The sequence below is a fragment of the Sphaeramia orbicularis genome, chromosome 2 (genome assembly GCF_902148855.1).
Source record: "Sphaeramia orbicularis chromosome 2, fSphaOr1.1, whole genome shotgun sequence".
Lineage (NCBI taxonomy): Eukaryota > Metazoa > Chordata > Actinopteri > Kurtiformes > Apogonidae > Sphaeramia > Sphaeramia orbicularis.
In genome coordinates this window covers 10,388,437-10,402,634 of record NC_043958.1, presented here as the reverse complement: position 1 = coordinate 10,402,634, position 14,198 = coordinate 10,388,437, and the positions used below count along the sequence as shown (strand labels likewise).

Sequence of the window (14,198 nt, the reverse complement as noted above, 5' to 3'; positions counted from 1 at the left end):
AGCACTAAAATAGAGTTAATTACTGAGTAAGCAGCTGGGTCAGAATAAGAGTCGGAGATAAAAACACAAAAGTCATGAAAACCTTTTTGGATGGATTTGTTACGTAAAATGCAGAGTCTTAACACGACTACACGCACTGAAACCTGCAAGAAAAAATGTCATTCATAAAGCCATAATAGTTTAATTGACGTTATTTGCATTCATGTACATGCATTGGTGGATGTTTAGTACATTACTACACCAGGAATAAGATTTTAGGGATATTGGAATACTTTGATATGTGTCATGTGGGTGTTGATTGACAGTTGTTATGTCATGTTATGTTTGCTGTGTTTGACACTCACCAGTGGAGTCACATTTTCTACCTTCTATTTATGAAATAAAAATATATAACAGTACACCCCTACTTTAGTTTTGTACCTAACTAACAAGATTGCCAAAATAATTCTGACACGCATATGTGTCATGACATTTGGTTTTATTCCACAAAGCCTGTTAGCATGATTAGGCTACATTAGCTAATGTTAGGATTAATTTGTTGTTGCATTATCGGTTTTGTCAGATAGCTTATGAATTTGGCCAGCTAACCTGTTAATTATTGTGCATATGCTCCATGTTAGGTTTATAGGACTATTAATAAATTACTAAGTAGTTTTCCTTGGTGGTGTTTAACATAACATTTCCTCGTTGACTGTCGTGTGGCCTGTGTTATAAGTCATAGAAGTAACGTTTCAGGTCTTACTCTTCCACAGCTCCACCCCCTTTTCCTAATATGATCACTTTTGGGTCCAAATATGGTAATGGCTAAAATTCCAAACATAGGGGCATCAAAACAACAATTGTTTGTTATTTGTATTTATTCATTTGTCTCAAAATTTGAAGTAAAAAAGAAAAAACAACTAAAAAAAACCCAATAAAATCAGTCATTTACATATGCACCCATCAATGGTCATTAATCACAGAAAAAGTAACGAAATACAATAAATTTAACTAAGTGTACCTACGAATCAACGCGTAAACACAGTTTTAGAAGGGACAGAAAGAAGCAAAGGCTTATCTAGTCCTGCCCCTTCCTTACTTTTATAACCAAATATATTTCCTCCATCGGCAATTTAAATTAGAAAACAAGGAAAAACTAGTCAGAGCACCTTTATACTGGTTGTATCACCATTGCACAACCATTCTGCCAAAAATAAACATCAACAAACTGCTATGGCCACTTCTGTTATAGAGTTAATGATACTCACTGACTTTCTGCTTTGACTTTGACCTATAATGCTTCCCACACTCGTGTCTGCACACCCGTCTTGTGCAATGATTTTATTTTTATTAGAGGCAATGCCGAAATGCTCACTTTGGCTTCATTCATATTCTGTATCTGCACTGGCTGCACAGTGCTGCATCATGTAAATTGTCTATCCATTCATGTCTAAAAATCATTGTGCTCAGAAGACTGCATAAAATGTCCTGATACCGACCTGCTTATGGCTGATGCATTCACAGATGTGATAAGCAACGCTAAAAAGCAGGATAAGGTTTATTACCCATTACATGTAAACGTGGGTGGGTGGGTGGGGGGTTGTGTCAGAAAAAGAAATACTGCATCACCGTCGTACTAACTGCAAATAAATCCATTCTCACTCACATACACACACACCATATATCTTCTTCACGCTCATAAAAGCTGAGTAACATTTTAATGTATTCAGGCATACGCTAAGCACACACATACACACTCATAATCTTTGAAGTGTCCCTGTGGGCGCTGGTCCTGCGGTGCTATTAATTGTACAGTCTTATCTGAGTAGCCCAGGCCTGCCATGGGGAGTTGGGTGAGGGTGGTGAAGGGTGGGTGTTTTGGGGGCGGTGGGTGTCTTAGATCAGTTCACATCCCAAGGGGAGACTCCCGAGAGAACGAGGTGTGTCACAGAAAGACACACAACTAAAACCCATCTTATTAGTTGAATCTTTAGGTACATCACATAAGTGAGGACCTAACAGGACAAGGCCGAGATGTACTGTACTGCCGCATGTGAGATAATGTCAACTAGTGACAGCAAAGATAGTAGACAAAGGCTTAGATCCACAATCACTGTGTAGCAGAGGAAGCAGAGGCCTTTCCTGCAAGTGGCAGAGTAACACGATGTAAATAAGAGCTTTATTGTGTTATCCTTGGTAGCCTTTAAACATTTATGAATGGTGTTGCGCGATACGATACGCTTATATTGCTTTTCTTCAAGTCATTAATCAATCAATTGTGGTGGAATTGAGCAGAAGCGCTGCTGTCTGTGGGTTGTTTACAAGATGCATCACTGTGGGAATTTGTTTGCTTAGCTCGGGAGGATATGTGGCAGCTGAATTAGATAAGACCGGTGAGGCGACGGGACTGCTGGGCACTCACTTGTGCACGCCCATACACACACACGGCCTGTAATCACCTTGGCAGAGCAGTGCCTGATACCTAAAACCTTAAGATCATCTTTGACCGGACTTAAAGTGTGTGTGGAAGCGTATCCCACTCAAGTGTGTGTGAGTAATGCTATCTCCGGCTGATGTTTGGGAAGCGGTGATTACAGGGCAGCCAGACCCTCTTCCTTTATTCTCACACAGCCAAAGTTGAATTACAGAGTGCAAGTAAAAACCATACAGGCTCTTATTCCAAAAACCAGGGCAACCCGCAAGACTAGCCCTGAATATGTGGCAGAAAGGATGGAAAAAAAAAAAAAAAAGGGTGGAGAGTAGGATTGATTCCTTGTCTAAGCAGTGCTGCCAGTGTGTTGAGGTGGGGTGAATCAGGTTAGGGTGAAACATGAGCATCTCAAGAAGCACAGACCAAATCACATCACGCTCATTCAGGCATTTTTTAAATCACATATCTAAGTTTGCCCGGGAAAAAACAATTTATCTCCTGACTTCTTTGAGCTTAAAAGGTCAAACTGATGAATGAATTGCTCCCCCTATTCAAGACCCCCTATCAGATAACGGACATCCTTTTTTTAATCTTCTGGTATTCCTGAGTCCCATCCCCCCATATGCTGTGTATTTTCTCACTCTTTGCTTTTAGCAGTATCCTCAGAAGTTTCCTCCAAGTCTGTAAGGAGAATTTAAGTTTGTTGAAACAGTTATCTTCATTCATATTCAGAGCGATTAAGCTTTGTCTTGAGGGTTTCTCCGGAATTAGCATCTCAGACAAATCTGTTGAAAATCTGATTAGAAGTGTGCAAGAAAAATAATTCTGACTTGTGCCCACTTAATTTGTCTAGACGTGATGGGAGAGACTCTCGGTCGCCTTAGTTGTCGTCGCCATGGATATGCAGCCGCCTCTCGAACCCCGGGGAGAACGTCTGCCATAACCTCCCTGTGTCACTGCTGCGGCAACCAGAGGCAACACCATTATCCAAGTCACCAGAGAGCAGGAATTTCATCATCAGGTTAGTTTACTTTCATATGGTAGCAGGTGTGTGGTAGTGTTATCTTCACGGAGTCGGCTATGCACACAGTGTGTAAAACGAACATTAATCCAGTGTAATGGATTCAGGTCGGCGTGTTTAGTATCCGGCTCGCTAAACTGGCTCTGACCTCACTGGTGTCCAGCTGGGAGTTGCACTGCAGTGTATCGCCAACATACACAGATGGAGCACACACACACACACACACGCACACTGAGGTCACATCGTGGCTACTCGGATCTGTTTACAGCCTGTAAAAGCATGGCACCGAGAAGCTTTTAATATCAGCATATCGTTTTTTACAATCTAAGCATTTGGTTTAGTTTAAATTGTCTTCCTCTGCAGACTAATGAATCTGTAACGGATAATTTCATTCCATTTCTGACTAGAGATTATCTCTAAATGGTTGAATTTCTTGAGTTGATAAGCGTAACTGCATGGACAAGTGAAAGAAAAAACCCAATAGGAGTGGTTTCTTCAGTCATGACTGTCCCCATCTGTAGGGTGTGGGGGGCCATTGAATGGTTTGATGAGTAACAGTATCAGTAATGCGAATCAGTCACCATATCCCAACACAACTGATCACCTACGGGAGACTTTAATAATAGCGTGTAAAATCTTGTGGGATATACATGTATAATGGCCTAAAAATAAAAATAAAAACAGTTTTCATAGAATGGCCATTTAGTGGAAATAATTATTAGACCATCAAAAGTCATCAAAAACAATGGTTATGCAATCAAGTACTAACTCCTGTGTGTATCATGTGACTAAAACAGACAGCTACTGACAGGTACATATGAGTTGTTCATATTGTGTATTATGTTCTATAGCAGGGATATCAAATTCATTTTCTTTCGGGGATCAGACTCAATTGTCACTCAGTTTGATCTCAAGTGGGTCAGACCAGTAAAATATCAGCATAATAACCTATAAATAATGACAACTCCAAATTTTTCAATGTGTCTTAGTGTAAAAAAATAACATAAAATTATGAAATTACGGATTGATATACAGTACATTATTAAATTATTACATCATCAAAAGTCATCAAAAACAATGTTATGCAATCAAGTGTGTATCAAGTGTGGTTATCATGTGACTAAAACAGACAGAAAAGAAAACATGGAATGTCTAAAAGCACTGTTTTTATCAGTACAATGCCATAGATATTGACGTAAGAACTGAAGTAATTTTGGTTATTATCAAGAAAACCCTGGAAAATAGATATCAGCTCTGAAAGTAAACTACTATGAGCTATTTTTGTTGTTATCAGTATATTTGTCCAAACAAATGTACCTGTAGTTGTACCAGGCATTAAAATGAACAAGAAATTGAAGAAAACAAGGGGTGGTCTAATAATCTTTTCCGCAACTGTACATGCATTAATGTAGTCTGCACTGGCTGGTTTGTTCAGTAGCCTAGAATTTCCCACTACTTTTTATTTCTTCTTTATTATGGCAGGTGATGTACATTTTAAGGTGCGTTGCTGTCTCCTGCTATGTTTAAATATGGATCAGTCAATACCCAATTAACCAAAAAGCCCACAAACCATGCTAATTCATGTTTTTAGTGGCCACCAAAAGGGAGTGTGAGGCGCAGGGTATTCAGAGTTGCACTTAATGGAAGTAAATGTCACACTGAACCTTTAAAGGGGTCATATTTTGCACTTTTATTAGTCTTTGGTACATTGTGTATTTGGACCCTAATAGTTCCAACAGTTTGAATTTGAACCCTCCAGGTGCTGCAAAGCTATTTTTTATATTCATTTTGGCAAAAATCGAGTGGATTTCTGCAACCTTTTTCAATTCCTGCTTAATTTGCACATATCAGGTCAAGATTTCCGACGAACATTTCTCAGAGTACGCCATAACTCTTGATCAGCAGCAGCGGTTGTAGTAAAAACTGAAAATATGTCCAAACTTGGAGTCGATTACCTAAAATGTTCAGTTGTTGGTTGTATTAAGGAACACAAGTGGCTGAATGGGACAGAAAGCAAGATCAACAACCTAAAGCGAGTGGGGTGTGAAGCGGCTCATTTGAATTTTAAAGGGCCAGCGCTCAAAACGACTTTTCTGGTGTCATTACTCAGAAATATGATTGAAGATGGACCTGTGGAATTGAATTAATGAAGAATTCAGACCCAAGCATAGCATTTACAGTTTATGTAGACCACAGGGAAATGTTTTAAAATGTATAATTCCATTTTAAAAAGTAAACTAGAAAAGCACTCAGAGCTCAGACCTCCACCAAGGCAGATCGGTGCCCCCCACCCCACCCCAATCACCACCACAATTTAATCATTCGTTCCTTGTGCCAGAATCAACATTTCCTGAAATTTCCATCCAAATCCGTTCATAACTTTTTGAGTTATCTTGCACATGGACAGACAGACAGACAGACAAACCAACACCAGCAAAAACATAACCTCCTTGGCAGAGGTAAATATCCCTCCTTTAAAAATGTGTTTTAAAATGTAGCCTGTTTTACACCAAAAATGCACCAGTATGGATGTAGCCTAAAGCGCTTTATATTTATTTTTCCTTTAATTTGTCACCCTGTGTATCATATGTATCTATCAGTCTTATCATATGACAATGACACGCCTGGACTCTTGGCGTGTCGTACAAACAATCCAGCATATCCGCCCTGCTACATGACCCCGCCTGTTGGATCACACATTGGAGTCCTGTAATAAACCAAAAGAACTCAAGCTCACCTCTCAGCTCTCACTCATAATAATAAAAAAAACAAAAACAGTCTAGCTGAGGTCTTGCCCCCACCTTTGTACCGGTGGGAGTTTTGACATTTATTTTGGGTGCTGTACATGAAGTGTGACATGAAGAGGCTCCACAGGTTTAGTTGGTGAAAATCGGAGAAGCATACAACATTTGCTATGAATGTATTTAGATGCCAGTTACTTTTAAAAAATACATGCTTGCTAACAACAGCAGTACATTTAATACTGGGTTATCCTTTAATTTCTCACCCTTTGTGCACATCACATTCAATCCCACTTGTATGGTACCTTTGACTGCATTCACTTTGCATCATGTTACGTCATCTTTTCCATCCAGACTGACACACACTGAGCGTGCTGTCAGTCTCTACTTTGATAACAGATGGTTTGGACACATACGATATGTGAACCAAGCAATCTCCACCAACAAGAACATTCAGCGTCTTGCCCCATAAGTATCGTCTGTCTGGGATTATAAACAACTCCGGCTGCAAAAACACAGTGAACACTACTGTATAATTTAATTTGTTCCCGTTGAAGGTGTTTCAGGTGGGATTCAATTTCAAAGGAGTGAAAGCAATACAAGACTGATTTAAGGTTGAAATTATGCATGTGAGCTCAACAGGATTCCTAAACAATGGCCCGTGTATCAGATGTACACATACTGGGCTATCTGTGCTCTGCATCACCTCTGTCGATTGTTGAAATGCAGGAAGTCAACCTCTATCCTGGGAACCAAACAGGAAACTGGTCCAGAAATAGCAGAGCAAATGCAAGAATACCCCGTCCACTGTCTGACGCAAATCTCCATCTTTCCTCTCTCTCATTTACACCCACACACACAAACAGACACATGGCATTTCAAACAAGCGTTCCAATTTCACACTTGGACTCCGAGAAGACTCGTCATCTACAATTGATGGTGTGTCCCCCGACGCGTAGAGGTAACTTGTTTCATGAACCCTCTGAACTGTGAATCTCAGGCCCACAGCACAACGCACGTCACTTTCATGCTGTCAGGATGACACGGCGTTTCAGGACCAAAAAAAACCCCCATAAACGCACAGCTGACATATTGTTCTATACGAGAAAAGGAGGGAGAATACGAGGAATGGGTGAGAAGATGGACGGGAATAACACAGTAGCCTAATTATAGTCCATACACCAAGCACCTGGGGAAGACTCTGGCGCTATGGCAACGGTGAACACCCAGGATGGTGACTGGAGACTTGGGAAGAGAGAAATAAGAGGAAGAGGGGGATGAGATCATTTCTCTAAGTGGAGGGAGATAACCTTCGAAAACAAGGACCCTCGTGGGGATTTATGTGTGTTAGTCTGAGCACAGAGAGAGTGGAACGAGTGGAAGTTCATCATTAAGACGAAATTCTGCTCCATCAAAAGATCCCCATCTTTAAAATAGTGACTCAGCAACTATGAAATATCTGCAGGAATCAAAGATGTACTGGGGCAAAGCAGTTCCTTACCGCTCGTCCATTTAATGTCTTTAAGATGTGCTGCACAGAGTCCAATTTTACTGCAGATCCTGTTAATATTTTAGAGGTTGGATTGATTTTTGATATAAAAGACTGCGTTTGTGAATGGAACATGTTTGAATTTGTTAGATTGAAGTGAAGATAAAATAAAGATGTTTAAATGAAATGAACGTGCAAGTTAAATTTTTAATCGGGTTTGGCTTCGATTTAGTTCAGCGACTGAAAACAGAGCAAATAATAAAAAAGGAAGAAAAAAAACATCACAGAATGCACTGGTAATACTTTCACTTTTCTCAAAAAACCTTTTATTTTTCAGTATGAGACTTTGAAAAGTTTTTTGTTGCGGCTAGTCAAAGCTACAATGATGTGAGCTTGACTTTTTAATTAATTTATGTAAGAGAATCTTGTATTAGTGAGCGTTGTTCATTCCACACCTTGCTGAGAGGTCCAAGGGTAAATAAACTCATGCAGCGCGGAAAATATTTTTTACTTTCGAAATAAGTTGTGTTTTTCTTTTGATGTAAAAAAAAAAAAAAGCGCCTTGTCACTGCCACTTTTTTTTTTCGGTGTTAGATTATGGAGATCTCCTTTATATGAATGCATCGTCCAAATGTCTTCAAATGGTTGACACAGTTTATCATGCTACTTTTAGGTTCATTACTAATTCTAAAGCCATGACACATCGTTGTGAGTTGTATTCCAGAGTGGGTTGTCTGTGATCAAATGAGCATTTGTTCCTCTTTGTGCCATTTGTCCGTACAGAGCTGGGTAAAAGGGAATTCATCTACTCTGCTCCTTCCACATGGAATATGTTACTAAAAGAATGGAAACTGACTGTATTGATCTCCTTGAATGCTTTTAAATCCAAACTCAAAGTGCTAGAGAATAACTCAATGACTTGCACTTGTTTTTCATAGTTTGACTTGTCCTGTAAATTATTGTATGTTGTAACTGTATGTTGTATTTCATGCTGCCTCTTGGCCAGGACTCCCTTGGAAAAGAGGTTCTTAATCGCAATGGGATCTTTTTTTCCTGGTTAAATAAAGGTTAAATAAAAAAAATTAAAAAAAAACTTTCTTCTGACTCAATTACATTTTAGCCACTTTCAGTTAGAGAGCATATATTTTTATTTGTAAATTTGTGTGTTTTCGAACCAAATGTGCTGCTGTATGTCCGTCTCGTTTTCATGACAGCACCTCTTCACTGTCTAAATCTGTGGAGCCTCTTCATATCGCTCTCAGTGTGCGGCACCCAAAATAAATGTCAGAGCTCTCTGTGGCCAAAAAGGTAAGGCCGGGACCTCTGTTGAGCTGCTTTATTATGAGGGAGAGGCTGAGAGGTGAGCTTGAGCTGGAGCTTGAGCTTTTTTGGTTCATTACACAATTCAAGTGTGCCATCTAACAGGACGGTCACAGGCGGCTGGGCGGTGGGCCGGATCATTAAGTACAACATGTCAAGGTGCCAGGCGTGTCAGTGTTATGAAATGACATGACTAATACATACATGCGCTCCTCAGACAGGTGACAAATTGAAGCAGTGTCTCAGTCAGGTGTTGGGCCACCAGAACAGCTTCAATACGCCGTGGCACTGATTGTACAAGTCTCTGAGGGAGAAAAGGGATGGACCCCATTCTTCCAAAAGATATTACCTTATTTTGTGTTTCGATGATAGTGGTGAGGCCGCTGTCTAAGATGTTAGTCTTCTATAGGTCCTCAGGTGTCGCAGCATATGACTAGCATCATTTTCATCAAACTATTCAGTGAGTCTGCATGCCCTATGAATGGAGGTATTGTTATCCACCACTCCCATCAGGTTTTTTCTTTCTTGTCACCTGTCTGAACCTACAGTCGCAGAAAAAATTGTTAGACTGCCCCTTGTTTTCTTCAGTTTCTTGGTCATTTTAATGCCTGGTACAACTAAAGGTACATTTATTTGGACAACTATAATAACAACGAAAATAGCTCTTAAGAGTTTAATTTCAGAGCTGATATCTATCCATTTTCCATGTTTTCTTGATGATAACCAAAATCACTTGAGTTCTTACATTAAATGTTTTAGTCACATGATACACACAGGAGTAAGTACTTGATTTTGCGTAACTGTTGTTTTTGATGGTCTAATCATTTTTCCCGCGACTGTATACAGATTTCAGCGCTAGGCATATTATTTAAGTGCAATTATTTTGCCTAATTGTAATACTTTTATATCCAGATGTGGAAAACTAACTGGATGTAGGTAGCACAAATGTGTATTTCCACATGATTTTCCTACATTTTTCAGATTGACTGGTGCTCTTTAAATGACGTCATATTGTTGAACCTGTTAACTCTGACATAAGGGACTGTAGCCCTTCATCTTTCTTTCCATTTTACAGCAAGAAGCATAAAATATCACTTAGGAATATCACATACTATATCTTATTGTGGAGCGGATTTAATATCCCCTTAAATAAAAAGCGAAGAACGGCTGAAAAACAAACAGTTGCTAAAACAGGAGCTTCTACATTTTTGTGGACACTGTAGGGGGGGTATTCAGATAATTCACTGCAACTTCATCATTAGATATCACACACACTAAAGCAGAGGTCTCAAACATGTGGCCTGGGGGCTAAATCCGGCCCGCCAAAGGGTCCAGTCTGGACTGTGGGACGAATTTGTGAAATGCAGAAATTACACTGAAGATATTAGTCATTTTTGTTCAGGTTCCACATAAAGACTACTTTAATCTCAAGTGGATCAGATCAGTAAAACACTATCATAATAACCTATAAATACTCACAAATTTTTCTCTTTGTAAATGTCAACATTTTCATATCATTTTACTGTATTTACTCTAAAACAAACTATCATTTCACAAAAACATGAATAACCTGAACAAATCTGAACATTTTGAAATGTCTGAAGTGCCAATATTCATCTTGACAATATTCTGCCTGTTATTAAATGTTTTGTGTATTTGTTAATCCACTGTGATCTGTAAGTTGCAGTTTACATGTGTAAATGATAAACTGAGACATAATATTATTAAAATTGCACTTAGTTTTCTTTAGAAATTTCAGTTTGTTCATTTTATTCACGTTGTTTTAAAGGATAGTTGGTAGATGTAAACATTTACTTCAAATAATTTTACTTTTTTTGCTCTAAAACATAGAGGAAAGTTTGGAGTTGACATTATTTCTATATTATGTTATTATTTCACTGGTCCGGTCCACTTCAGATCAAATTTGGCTGAATATGGCCCCTGAACTAAAATGAGTTTGACCCCCCTGGTTAAAAGTATATGCAGATGCTAACCTGTGTTGTCAATATTACATTTGCGTTATGAATATTGTAATTACTCAAACAGTAAAACAGGATTGAATCTATTTCACTTGTTCATGCTATTACAGCTATAACTTATAATCACCACATAAACAACCACAAATTTGGCTTAATGTGGCCCCTGAACTAAAATGAGTTTGACACCCCTGCACTAAACCTTTAAACTTAAACCACATTTGACCTTCTGCAAAAAAAATTTGCTGCTCCCACTATCCGAATACTGCATGTCTTGTATTGCAATCTTACAGAATTTTGATAACCAGTTCAGCCCTTATGTGTACTGAGAAATACTCACACTGACAGTCATACAGATGTCAAATTAAACTACACAAATCCACAAATAAACCCTGAATGAAAGCACACCAGCATATCTTTTAGTGCAAAGGTCAGTGACTCATACTTTTACACTTTAGTGGGTGTATTGAACACACCAGCACTGAAGCCTTGAAAAGCACCTTGTAGCATCATGCTTTCAGGTGGAGGTTTTGTGCGTATGATTAGTGTGTGTGTGTGTGTGTGTGTGTGTGTGTGTGTGTGTGTGTGTGTGTGTGTGTGTGTGTGTGTGCATGTGTGCGTGTCGTTGTAGTGGATGTGCTCCGTGCTGCTGCTGAGTAATTGCGCAGGTCAGGGCAACTTGTTTCCCGGCCTATTATTCAGATTCAGTACCAACGGCTGCTTAGTCAGCAGCAGAGAAATGAAGAGTGTGTCTTCATGGCGCACTGCTGATATTTACAGATGGAAATAACGCTCCAATGGTGATGAATGGAGCTGCCTGGTGGGAGATTCGCTCACTAATATAAAAAGTGGGAGCAAGATTGTCATGTTCTTTTAAGTCTACAGCGCACCCGGCAATAATGCTTGGGCTGTTTGACCTATTAGAGCTAATTAGGAAACAATCATAAAGAGGGAAATGTTAATGGATTGAGTTGCAGCTACATTTTTGAGTTCTAACACCCTGTAAGCACAATTTAGATTTTCAGGCAGTGAAGACAGCATACCAAGTAGCACTGCCACACTTGAAACAGCCTTTATGTTTTGTGAACTCTGTCAGAATAAGCACTGAATCCACTCTTGACCTTACACCAGTTTCTGACGATGGTATACTTCCTCAAAACTAATGGCTACACATCCTACTGCTGAAACGGTCAGTTTCGAGTTATATTCTGCAGCTTTGTGGAAAACTCCTAAAACATCTCCATCCTCCATCTATACCTCTGTAAATAAGCACATTCTCTTTAAGTCAATAAACGTGAAGCCTGGATTCTCAGAGATTAGACGCTTGTCGGATCTTATCAAACCTTCTGGCATTTCTCCACAGTGTCTCATACACTGGCCAGGTTGCAGTGCACAAAGCAGGCTTTTGAGTTGAACACTGGGCCGAAATCAGCACTACCAGATTCCTACCATGCTTTGAAAGAGGGTGGGGGGTGCTATCTTTCAGATAAGGCAAAGAAAGGGCACAGGTGAAACAATATTCATTAATTTGAACTAAAGGTAGAAAAATAAAATCTGTTACTTCTGTACAGAGGGAGGGAGTGATGGATGGGCAGCTCTGGTAGACAGTGAGGCCACCCGTGTCCTCCCATTTCCAGAGACCATGACAACAGAAACAACAGTATCCAAAGGTCAGGAATTCTTTTCTACAGGACACAGACACAGGGGGATGGATGGGGGGGGGGGCATTAATTGGGAGCGCTGCTGTGTCACTGTTATTGACACATGCATGATGGAGAATGTGCTGTGTTTGGACAAGGAATTTTTACATTTTGATGTAAAAGATTTTAGAAAGTGGAAGAAATTCTTCTCTATTCAGTCTCACCATAAGGAGCCCATATCATAAGAGCTACTACAGGGATAGACAGTGCATTAAAATGAGATAAATTATCACAGTAACTCGAATACTAGCTGGGAGGAACAGGGAGAAGCACTTCAACGCCATGAACTTTCCTGGGTTGCATTTTTTCTTAATTAATCATCTCTGTGGGACTTATTTCCACAGATAGCTGTCAAAATAAATCATGTGCCATTGCAGAAATATTTCTGGTACACCATGAGGGAGTTTGACAGCAGAAAATATTCTCATTAACTGAAAACACATGGTTTTGGTGCTAGGCACTGACTTAACAAAATACTGATTGGGAAATGTATTGGGTGTAGGCTCATTTGACCTGAACAAAGTACAGTCAGAAATAAAACGCAAAAGTCCCTCACCACACTTTTGCTTTCAGTTGTCTACCTACAAGCATGCAGAAAGCCCTGGGTTCTCTTTGTGGGCTGTCAAAAAGCACAGTGGAAAAAGTAAATGATGAGTTGGAGCAAAAATACAGGCAGGGCAAAAGTGGTACAATAAAAAGTAAAATAAGAAAATGGAAAGCAAGAGGAGATATATTAGTGTTGGGAGGATTTCTCCTTCAAAGAATTGAAACTGCAGCGTGAGCAGCAAGGAAGGTGCCAGAGAGAAACACTGGCACTGCCAACAGGCATAATGGCATTAAGGCTCACTAATAAGGGGAGAGGGCTGGTCCGCCCCAGGCTGAAAGACTGCAGTATGCACACAAACAGACTGCCTGCACCCATCCAAGAGCCATTTCCCAAGGATTTACAAACACACAAAGGCTGGCATCCAGCTCCCATGCTCCACTCAGCGGCCCCTGTGTACAGGGCGGGCCCCGTCAGGAAAAGCAGCTTCCTAAGAGCTTTAAGAAGTGAAGTGTGTTTGTCCGACTGGGGGAGTCACGCAGCCTGTAAACAAGCTCAAACAAGATCAAGAACTCTCAACATCTCATTTTCAAATCAGATTTAATCTCACTTAAATCAATCCTGAGAATTAAACACGCAATTCATCACTTATGCTTTTGATGTCTGTAAAGTAAATAGAGGACTCAAAGGGTAACTCACAAAAACATAAGCAATAGATTACGAACAAAGCCAAAGCTCTGCTTGATGAGCAGCTCAAACTATTCATTCCAAGCCCCATGATTACAGACTGTGCGCAGGAAACAATAGAGATCAGTTGGTGCAATTTCACCTGATCCCTTAAAAAGAAAAAAACTGAAAATACAACTTGAAAGCTGACCAGAAATGACCCTGCCAGTAAAAAAAAAAAAGAAGCCCAAGTATAATACCCATTGTTTATTCACTACCGATCTATTACAAGTAACACCTTTGTAGTGTATGTGAGCTGTAATTTGTTACA

The 14,198-nt window shown here is 39.7% G+C and overlaps 1 protein-coding gene across 1 annotated transcript in view; it reads right to left on the bottom strand.

Annotated features, from left to right (window-relative positions):
- appa (amyloid beta (A4) precursor protein a) overlaps positions 1 to 14,198 on the bottom strand; it is a 57,271-nt gene that overhangs the window by 41,183 nt on the left and 1,890 nt on the right.